Here is a 9,648-nt window from a genome sequence, read left to right as displayed (position 1 = left end):
CATCTTGTACAGCAATTAACCACTAAGAAGAATGTATGCAGTTTGTTAATTATTGAAACTGTCCTAGCGATTTGATTTGAAACTGTATCATTGCTATTTGTTTATCAATAAAATTATGAAGAAAAAGAATATCTAGGGATATCAAGTGGACACAAGCACAAACCGACTTGTAAAATTTCAATGACAAAGAGAATTTATATGAAGAATTTGTTCGAACACCTAATTATGGCATGACAGTTTGAAAGATGTTCTCAAATAATATGTTTGATAAAAAGGGAGATACTTATGGAAATTTAAAGGCTTGGTTTCCAATGTCCAAATTCCATTTACATATTTCTATAAATAAATAAAAAACATAAAAGTCAGATAAAAGATCCTCAAAACACTCTTTCATTAACAAATAAGAGAACCCTCATAAATATTTTCTTCAAAGTACTCAGGAAATTTATGCCTATAAATTCATCTCAAGATATAGTCACAATATTAATCAAAATGTAATAAGCCAATTAGCACAACAGAAAAAACTCTTGTCCTGTACTTACTAGAATCTAAACTGTTGTACTTGGCAAAACTAATAATAATTTTAATTTTACTATAACCCCCCCAAGTTGTAACAAGGCAGATGTAATAATGAGGTATTTACAATTGTTAGTCGCTATGGTTACTGAAATACCTGTGGGTTGGGGATGGACAAGAAGAAATAAATCAAGATACTGCACTCTCAATGGGAAGGCATCGTCTAACCTCTCACACGTGGGAGTTCCTGTGCTTTAGAATCTTGATGAGTTTTACAACTTGTATATTAATACTAAGTAAAGGAATCATGGAGACATAAGTAGCATTTTAATTTTCATGGAAAAATATATGTAATATTTAATTTAAAATATCCAGACATTAAGTTGTAACTGTGGAGGATGGGATTTTGGCTTGCTTTGTTTTTTCTAAAAGATCCATTTTTCCTGTGACAGTTCTGGGCTCTGAACTAACTGAACAGTTTTAAAAAATCAGGTAACACTTTGCCATTTTAACATATTTGAAATGCCTAGGAAATATAGATGCAGACAGAGCCTATAAATGCTTGAAATTATGTGTTAAAAGCGAAGCAAGCAAGCCAGAAAGAGCACAAGCAGCAGAGCCCACATGTGAGGCCAGCCTTGCCTTTCTATGTCTGTAACCGCAGCAATCAGCACAAGACACGGTGCATAAGGGGCACTCGCTAAATATTGGTTGAATCAATAAATGAATGAACTTCTATCTCAAATGTCTAGTTCTTTGCTTTTGAAAAATCAGAGCACAAATACTTGTCCAGAGTCTGACTCGGCATTTGTCATTTCTCTGCACACTCATCCTCGAGCTTTGGGCTTCTCTGGACTCACGCAGTCTCCTCTGGAACCTCGTGAGCACGTAAGCACTAAATGGTGGAGGAGATTTGCTGCCTGTCCTTCAATCAAATGTGGTAAAATACTACTGCTTAATTTTCCTCACCCTTTGGGAGCCCAATTTAAAATATTTGCAATCTTTGTCCTCTCCAGGCCAACAGATTTCAGTTCACACTCAATAAAATGTGTTAAAGACTCTGGTTTTGCATGATTCAAAATGCTAATGAATTCTTCAGTCCCACTATCACACATCTTTCTGTAAATGTCAAACAGTGTAGCTGACAAGGTCATGTCCATTAAACATGAGTTCATGGGCATGAATCATTTGTGTCGACAGGAGGCATCTGTGGCTGACCTTTGACTCTATGTTTCTTGTGTATCAACAGTTGTATACAATTTTTATGTTATTTGCATTATACATCAATATTTCCAAACTATTATGCACATTTTTATGTTTAAATCTATCCCCTTCTTTTTTTTTTTTTTTTTTTTTTTTTTTTTTTTTTTTTTTTTGTGGAACCAGGGATTGAACTCAGGCCCTTGCACTTGCCAGGGAAGCGCTTATTCTACTGAGTCATCTCCCCGGTCCCTTATCCCCTTCTTTGCTTTGTAAATGAATGGCTTTTTCTAAAACTGATTTACATCATTTTATTTTAACATTTTTCAATATCTGTTCTCATTTGGGTCCTCTGTGGTTTGAATGGTCTCTTCATTTAATTGTACTTGTGGCACTGTGAACAGGGACAACCATCCAAGAGTGAATAAATAAGTGGGTGGTGTCATTGCTACAAGAATGGGTTCTGATAAAAGTGAGTTTCTCGACCCCCTCTTGCTCTGAGATGCAGAAGCACAAAGCCCTCACTGGGGCCAGCACCATGCTCCTGGACATCTCAGCTTCCAGAGTCATAAGCAAATAAACTCTTGATCATTATAAATCTCCCAGAGCAGGGTATTCTGATATGACAGCAAGGAACGGACCTAGACAAAAACTAGTGGATTTTTTTACCTACTCTGTTATCCAGGGTAGTCCAGAGGTTCATTGCACCACTGGGAGTCTTATGTAAATAGAGTATTGAGGGAGTGTTTCAGAAAAAACAAGTAGAAACAGGAGGGGAGCAGAGGAAGTGAAATGGAGATAAGACTTTAGCTGAAATCTAGCTCTGGTGTGACCTCCACAGAAAGTTCTGGAAGGAGTGAAAAAAGGAGCAGGACTTTCACATGCTGCCATCTGTGGTTGGGGAAACATGTAACTCTTCATGTGGTGACCGCTTTTACTGAAAAGCACTGTCCTGTGAATGGCGTGGCTGAGAGTTCGCAGCGTCTCACACGTGTGGCTTCTGGGAGGTCAGTGCACATGTGTGCTGGAAGGGCTTTTTTTAAGGCTTAATTGTCCAAAAATAAGAACAGTAGAGTTTCCTATGGATTGATAGTATAGTTACACTGATATCATTTTATTATATATGTAAATTTATTTATATACATATATGCACACATATCCATTCATCATATTGTCAATATGTAAGATATATTACTTAGGGCAATAAAACTGCAGACATTTTGGTATCCCACAACAGACAAGCAAAGAACCATGAAAAAAGTGAAACCTGAACGCTTAACTTGTCCTTGTTATGAAAACGTCCACTCGAAGCCCTGCCTTATCCCATGAATTCGGCACTAGAAATCACATTCCATCAACAACAAACCCAGGCTTTCCATAGCTACAAAAAAAGATTTTGAGGATATTGTAAGTCCACAAATTTTATATTACAGTGGTGGTCATTAAGTCAAATCATGTACTATGTAAATCAGAAGCAGATTTTCTAGCCCAGGTAGAAGTTACCTTGTCACTATTATGTGATCTTAGAGAAAATTAGGAACATGGATCCTTAGCTATTTAATTTATTTTTTTCATGTGAAACCTGTTATATTTTATTTGTTAAAACTGAGCAGCTTCAGAATAGGGCTAAATGTAACTTTTCCAAAAAACACCAAAAAGTACAATGTAAAGCACCTCCTCCTTAAATACAGACTTTCACTTTGTGATGCACTGCATCAATGTTCTGCATACACCTTGATGCAAAGAAAATTTTAAATTGCATTTTGTTTAAGAAAAAAATTTTCAGAATTGAACAACGATGACTACAACCACATTCCAAGATAGGAAGTATCCCCCCAACAAAGCATATTGTTTGTTTACATACAACATGTTAGCACTCAAAAGAGTTTTAATTTAGTTGTACCAAAGGCAAAATTTATGTTAAGAGAAATTAAATTACAGATGCATGAATTGCAAAAGTTTAATATACCAAAGACACTTTGTTTGACAAGCTTAATGTCAACATTTGGGGCAATATGTAAGGCATTACAAAAACAATGTTAACAACATTTCTGTATAATTAAAATAAGGAAAATGAGAACCCTTTTATACTATATTTTCAAAAACTGTTCTAAAGACAGTAAACTCATGCTCAGTTCTTTTTTCTTTGCTTTAAAATAAGCTACCAACAATTGCAGCCCATCTAAAATGTATTGTTCTTGGATCCAATATTAAGTATTAAAATTTGCAAAAATGTTTTGCAATGAGTCCTTGGCCTCCATGAAAAGATACAAATTGCTAAGAAGGACTAGTGTTTATTTTCAAATTCTGTGCCTGGGTTCCAATAATCCTTTATCAAGTAAAGTACTGGCAAAATATCAGCTATTAAGGATCAGATTTCTTTAGTATAAGCATGAAATTGTTACTGATAGCTGCCCATGGCTAGCATAAACCAGTAAGTAATCCAAAGAACATAAAATACAAAGTCTAGTATACAATGTAAGGTAGGCAGGAGTGATAATGTTTTGTTTTATAGGAAAAGTCAACAATAATAATGTAAGCCAGAGAAACGACACCTATTTAGAAGTTTGAACATTATAGTAAACCAAAAAGTCAAGCCTCAAAATGACCAAACTTGTTAATTTTCAGATAATATATTTTGCTGTATTTTGGCATTTTACTGTAATTTTTAGTACATAGGTTCTGAAGACTCTTAGCACTAACTTGGCACAAAAGACTAATTCCTCCCCATATCTCCAGGGTACAGGAAAAGCTTTTTCCCCCTAAATGCTTGAATTTTATGTCATACAAAAACATCTGAGTAGAAGGTATACAACAAAGGTTACACTGTAACTCTATTATAATTTTACACATTTTTTTCTCTGTAACATTTTTCTTTCTGAATCTATAAATCACTTTAGTAAGCTTATAAATTTTAATTTTGAATAAGAAGTGTAGGACTTTAAGGCTATTAATTTTACTATCAAACTATCTAAGGGATTTTTAAAACTAATATCAATTGCAGAAGAATCTGCAGACACCAGACTCAAGACTGTACTATATCCAGAGTGCACCAATGACCTGGGTATGGAAGCTTTTCACCTAAGTTTCTGGTCCTTCAACTTGCTCCCTCTTTGCATGCTTTCTTCATTACTCAATACAAACTGTCAACTTTTTCCACCAGACCTTTTCCAGTGTCTTATCACATAATTCTGTAAGCATGCATCTACCTTCAGACGCCAATATTTTAAACCAAGACTAATGCAAAGAACCACATTTCTTATGAGAAGTTCAGCACTCAACTGTATGGGTCTATCTTAATGCCACCTGAAAAATGAACTAAGTCCCAGATAGTTACAGAAACCTTAAAAGCCAAAACTAGAATTCTCATAAGGTTTCTAAAAATATGTTTAATTGAAAAAAGACAACTGCACTTATTACATCAACACTCTTAAAAGGTGACAACAACAAAGGGATCTACTCATAGTACAGAGGACAAAGTTTTACCAGGGCCAAGTCTAAGTGGGCAGAGGTGATAAGATCCTAAATCTTATTATCATAAAAATAATCACTTTCTTTCTGTCTTTCATCTGCTGCATGAGGAACCAAGGAAGTCAACAGAAAATTGTTCTGTCTGGGCCAACCATGAAATCATTAAGAACAGATAGGTATATTCCCTGTTACCTTTTAGGGCATTATTTTATACATTTAGAAAAAAAAACTTCAAAAATAAGAGTTATTTAGCTTTGTGAATACTTTAAGGTAAAGTTTCTTGAATTTCTGTGATGAACTCTTCAAGCAACTCAAGTTTCCAAACAGAGTCATCACTCAAAAGTTCTTTTGACATGGACTCTATCCCACAGTGGCAAAGCGGCTTCCTCCTTTGTTGTGAGAGTGGCTCTTTGTTCCTTCAGGATTCCAAACCGTTCATTCAAAGTCATCCCTGTCTGCTTCCCAACACTATTTATATCAAATTGTAAAGAAACACCTTTAAGAACTTTCTCTCCATCCCCACTGTTCTTGTTTTGTCAAGAATGAGGGTATAGCAGTAAAAGCTAATCGAGGTTTCTGAGTTACTGGACATTGCACAGCTCCAGGATTGTCAATGGACACAGTCAAAATTCCTCCCTTTGTGGTGGAAGTACGCCATTGACGAGTTCTCTCTGCTACTACATCATCTAGCAGTTGTTCTGTGTTCAACTGGGCCTGTACCTTCAGGCCTCTTCGGAAAAGAAAAGTTGCCTGACGAGTGTCTTTCTGATGGCTTAATTTATTTCCACTCCTGGTAAAATTAACTGGAATGTTATTTTTTCTGTTTAACTGGTTAGATCTCTTGAGAACTGTAGCTGGTTTCCTTTGCACTTCATTTTGTCTCAGAAGATTTGCTTTCCTTTTTGGCACTGGAAAATATTGTTCTATATTCTTGTCACTTAAAGGTGGACGATTCACAGGACTAACTCCTTTTCGAACCCCAGTTGCTTTTCTAGCTGCAAGGCCAGTGATGACTCCATAAGGACGTCTCTTCCCAGACATTATTTTTCCTCTTCGGCTCAGGTTAGTTTTATGAAAACCAGAATCCTGCTGGATTCCCCACCGTACTCTCATCCTGAATTGCCGAGCATTACTTGGTTGGAGTCTTCTATTTAGTCTGGGAAAAGTCTGCTTCTTTCTTTACTTTCGATTCAATTTGATAATTTCATGTAGAGACATATCAATTTTATCGAGATTCTCATTGCTGCGAGCTTTCGGGGGTGGCGGCAGGCTCCCTGCGGCCCCCACCAACCGGGAACCAAACCGGTTCATGGCTCTGAGACATAGTACTGAACGGTCAGCTGGTCAGCCGGTAAGGCCAGAGTCACAGCTTAGCTATTTAATTTAAATCTGTTCTGTTCATATTTTCTATGCCCCTTACATAGATACTAAATCTATCCTTCCGGAGCTGGGGATTGGGCTCAGCGGTAGAATGCTTGCCTAGCAAGCTGGATGCCCTGGGTTCGGTCCTCAGCACACAAAAACAAAACATAAACCTTCCATAAAAAAACAATTCAACCAAAAAAAAAAAAATACAGTAAAATAAATCTATCCTTCCTTGACCATTAAAGATATGAGAGAATTTTGCAAGTAAGGGTGAGAATCAGAAACAGCTTTATCTTTTCACCTCACACTTGCATCCATTTTTTGATTGAGCCAGTCACTCAGGAACAATGGACATGAAGGCAGTCCCTGGTCATCTCATCTCTTTGTAGGTATGTGAATAGACAGCAAGAGCAAAGGCTCTGGAGGCTGCGCACCCAGGGTTGTTGTCCTGGGACTGTAGCTCAGTGATAGCGTATTTGCCTAGTATGAGTCAAGCCCTTGGTTTGATCTCCAGGATTACAGAACAAACAAATAGAAGGATGAAAGGTTGCTATGCTACCGGGAATATCATGCTCTTGTTTGTTTTCTTGTGGCTGCCAGGAGCTACAGGCAGTAGATGCAGGATGCCTCACTTTCCTAAAGGAGGCGAGGAGCCTACAAGTACTGACAACATTTATCTAGGAGTGAAGTGTGGCAGAGCCCCAATGGCACATACTCCATGAGTTTAAAGACCTGAAAAGAACAGGATTTTTCAGTAGTACATAGAGTCACAGTATCTGCAAAGAAATGCATACTCTTGGACAGCTACACTGGCTCATAACAGTAGGAACAATCATAACCTTATGAGCAAATGTTCCAAAACAGCTATTTGGGAGGAGCTGCGGTTACACAGAAGGTGTGCCCTCTCCGTGAGTCATGAAAGGTGGCATCCAGAAGGATAAGTATGGACTTGAACTTGGGGTTTGGGCTAGGTGGGGGGGGGGGGTTTGGCAAAACTAGAATCCAGTGTCCAGTCAGTTGGAAATCCTTTTATTTTCTTTCTTAAATTCTTCCCTTTGATCCATTTAATCTGGAGCCTAATGTATTCTTCTCTAACTGCTTTATTACATGGAGTCTTTACCTGTATCTGAAACAGGTAAGTTCTCAGCCACTTTCAATAGTGAATAAATATTTAGCAGTTATTTTGGGAAATGTTTGAGGGATCTGGGAGCAGAATCACTAAGGCTGGATCTTGTAAAGGATAATTGAGTAAAGGCCCAAACCATTCCTAGACTTGTACTCAACAGAGGTTATTTTTAAACTCCATCCAAAGCCTTGTGCACAAATACTGAAAGAAGCATCAATTATAATATCCAAAAGGTAGAAACAACTCAAATGTTCATAAATTAACAAATAATAGAGTTTTATTATACAAAGGAATACTATTTGCCTGTGGAAAGGAAAGGCATCCTAATGTGTGTTACACTGAAAACATTAAGCTAATGAAAGAAGCCATCGCGAAAGATCACACAATCTAGGATTCTGCTTATACGGAAATGTCCAGAACAAGAACATGTGGAGACAGACAGCAGAATAATAGTTGCTTTGGGCAAAAGGGATGACAACGCTGGAGGATGACAAAGCTAAGGTGATAAAAATATTCTAAAATTGACTGTGTTAATGATTGCAGGAAGTGATCAAGTACATGGTAGATATTTACATTTTTAAAGTTTATTTCAGTAAAAGACAAATTGCCATTTATCCCCCCTTTTTAAAAATATTTTGAAGATATTACAAATATGCTCCCTTGCTTCCAACATAATTATCTCCCCTTGGCAATGTGCCTTTTACTATAATAAGTGTCCCTGATTTAAATATTCATTGTATTTTTCAATCAGTCCTTGTATTTGTAAATACACTTAAAACTATGGAATTGTGTGCTTTGTATAGGTGAATCCTATGGTATGTGAAACATGTCAATGAAGTTGTAAGAGTTGGAAGAAGAGAGAGAGAGGACAAAGGACAGACCAGAAAGACCCCTCAGGTTACAGTCCACCTTCCAGAATTTCCAAGTAGGTTAACAAAACTATGTCAGGCATTGGCAACAGATGTCCCAGCCTAGGACTCATTTCTCCCTTGCCTATTTCTAAATTCACCAAGATTCAGTCTGGTCTGGCTACCTCTCCCAGTGGGATCTGGTCTTTGGTTTTTATTATGGTACAGTAACCAACTGAGGCAAATCAAAAGTTCTTATCCAAGCCAAGTTCAAATTTTTAGCACCAACCTACATTTATTTTATTGAATGTCCATTATAAGCCAGGCACTTAGCACATGTCACCTCTGAGCCTCCTGAGCACTCTAAGAAGCAGACTATGTTATTCATTCTCTCTCTCTTTCTCAGAATAAACCAGATGAAGCCTTGTTAGGCAGCCCAGTGTCACCATGTGGGAGCTGACAAACCCAGTCTAACACATCTATGGTCTGTTCATGATTCACGTCCTCTAATGTAGTAGATAGAGATTCATAAAGCCAGCACAAGAGATGGCAGGAGAGAAGAAAGCAGAGGGGAAGGAGGAGCAAAAATAATTAACAGGAGTAAAAATAATATTACAGATATTGTATGTACTAACTGCCTATGACAAATGCAAGCATTACATACTACAACCAGACAGCATGGTGCAAGCCTGGGATTCTATTACTTGGAGAGCTGAGACAGGAGCAACACTGGAAGTTTAAGGGCAGCCTGAACTACATAGAAAAGCCATGGCTCAATAACATTAAGACACAAACATTATTATGTACTGCAAGCATGTACTAAAAAAGTAACCAAAAGAGTGAATAATTCAGGTGTGGGGGCACATGCCTGTTATCCCAGCACTCTGAGAAGCTGAAACAGGAAGATGACAAATGCTATGCAGCCTGGGCAACTTAAGAGTCTTAGTAAAACCTTTTCTCAAAATAAAAATAGAAAGATAGAATACGATTGAGGATGTGGATCAGTGAAAGACCTGGATTGAACCCCCAGTAGGTGTGTGTGTGTGTGTGTGTGTGTGTGTGTGTGTGTGAGAGAGAGAGAGAGAGAGAGAGAGACAGAGACAGAGACAGAGACAGAGAGAC

General features: G+C 37.5%; 1 pseudogene; it reads right to left on the bottom strand.

Moving 5' to 3' along the window:
* Positions 1-5,547: 5,547 nt before the first annotated feature.
* Positions 5,548-6,550, bottom strand: LOC101563873 (annotated as a pseudogene).
* Between the last annotated feature and the right edge of the window lie 3,098 nt (positions 6,551-9,648).

Source organism: Octodon degus, unplaced genomic scaffold, assembly GCF_000260255.1.
Source record: "Octodon degus isolate 3935 unplaced genomic scaffold, OctDeg1.0 scaffold00020, whole genome shotgun sequence".
NCBI lineage: Eukaryota > Metazoa > Chordata > Mammalia > Rodentia > Octodontidae > Octodon > Octodon degus.
The sequence above is the reverse complement of the archived record's forward strand: the minus strand, read 5'-3'. Positions and strand labels throughout refer to the sequence as shown.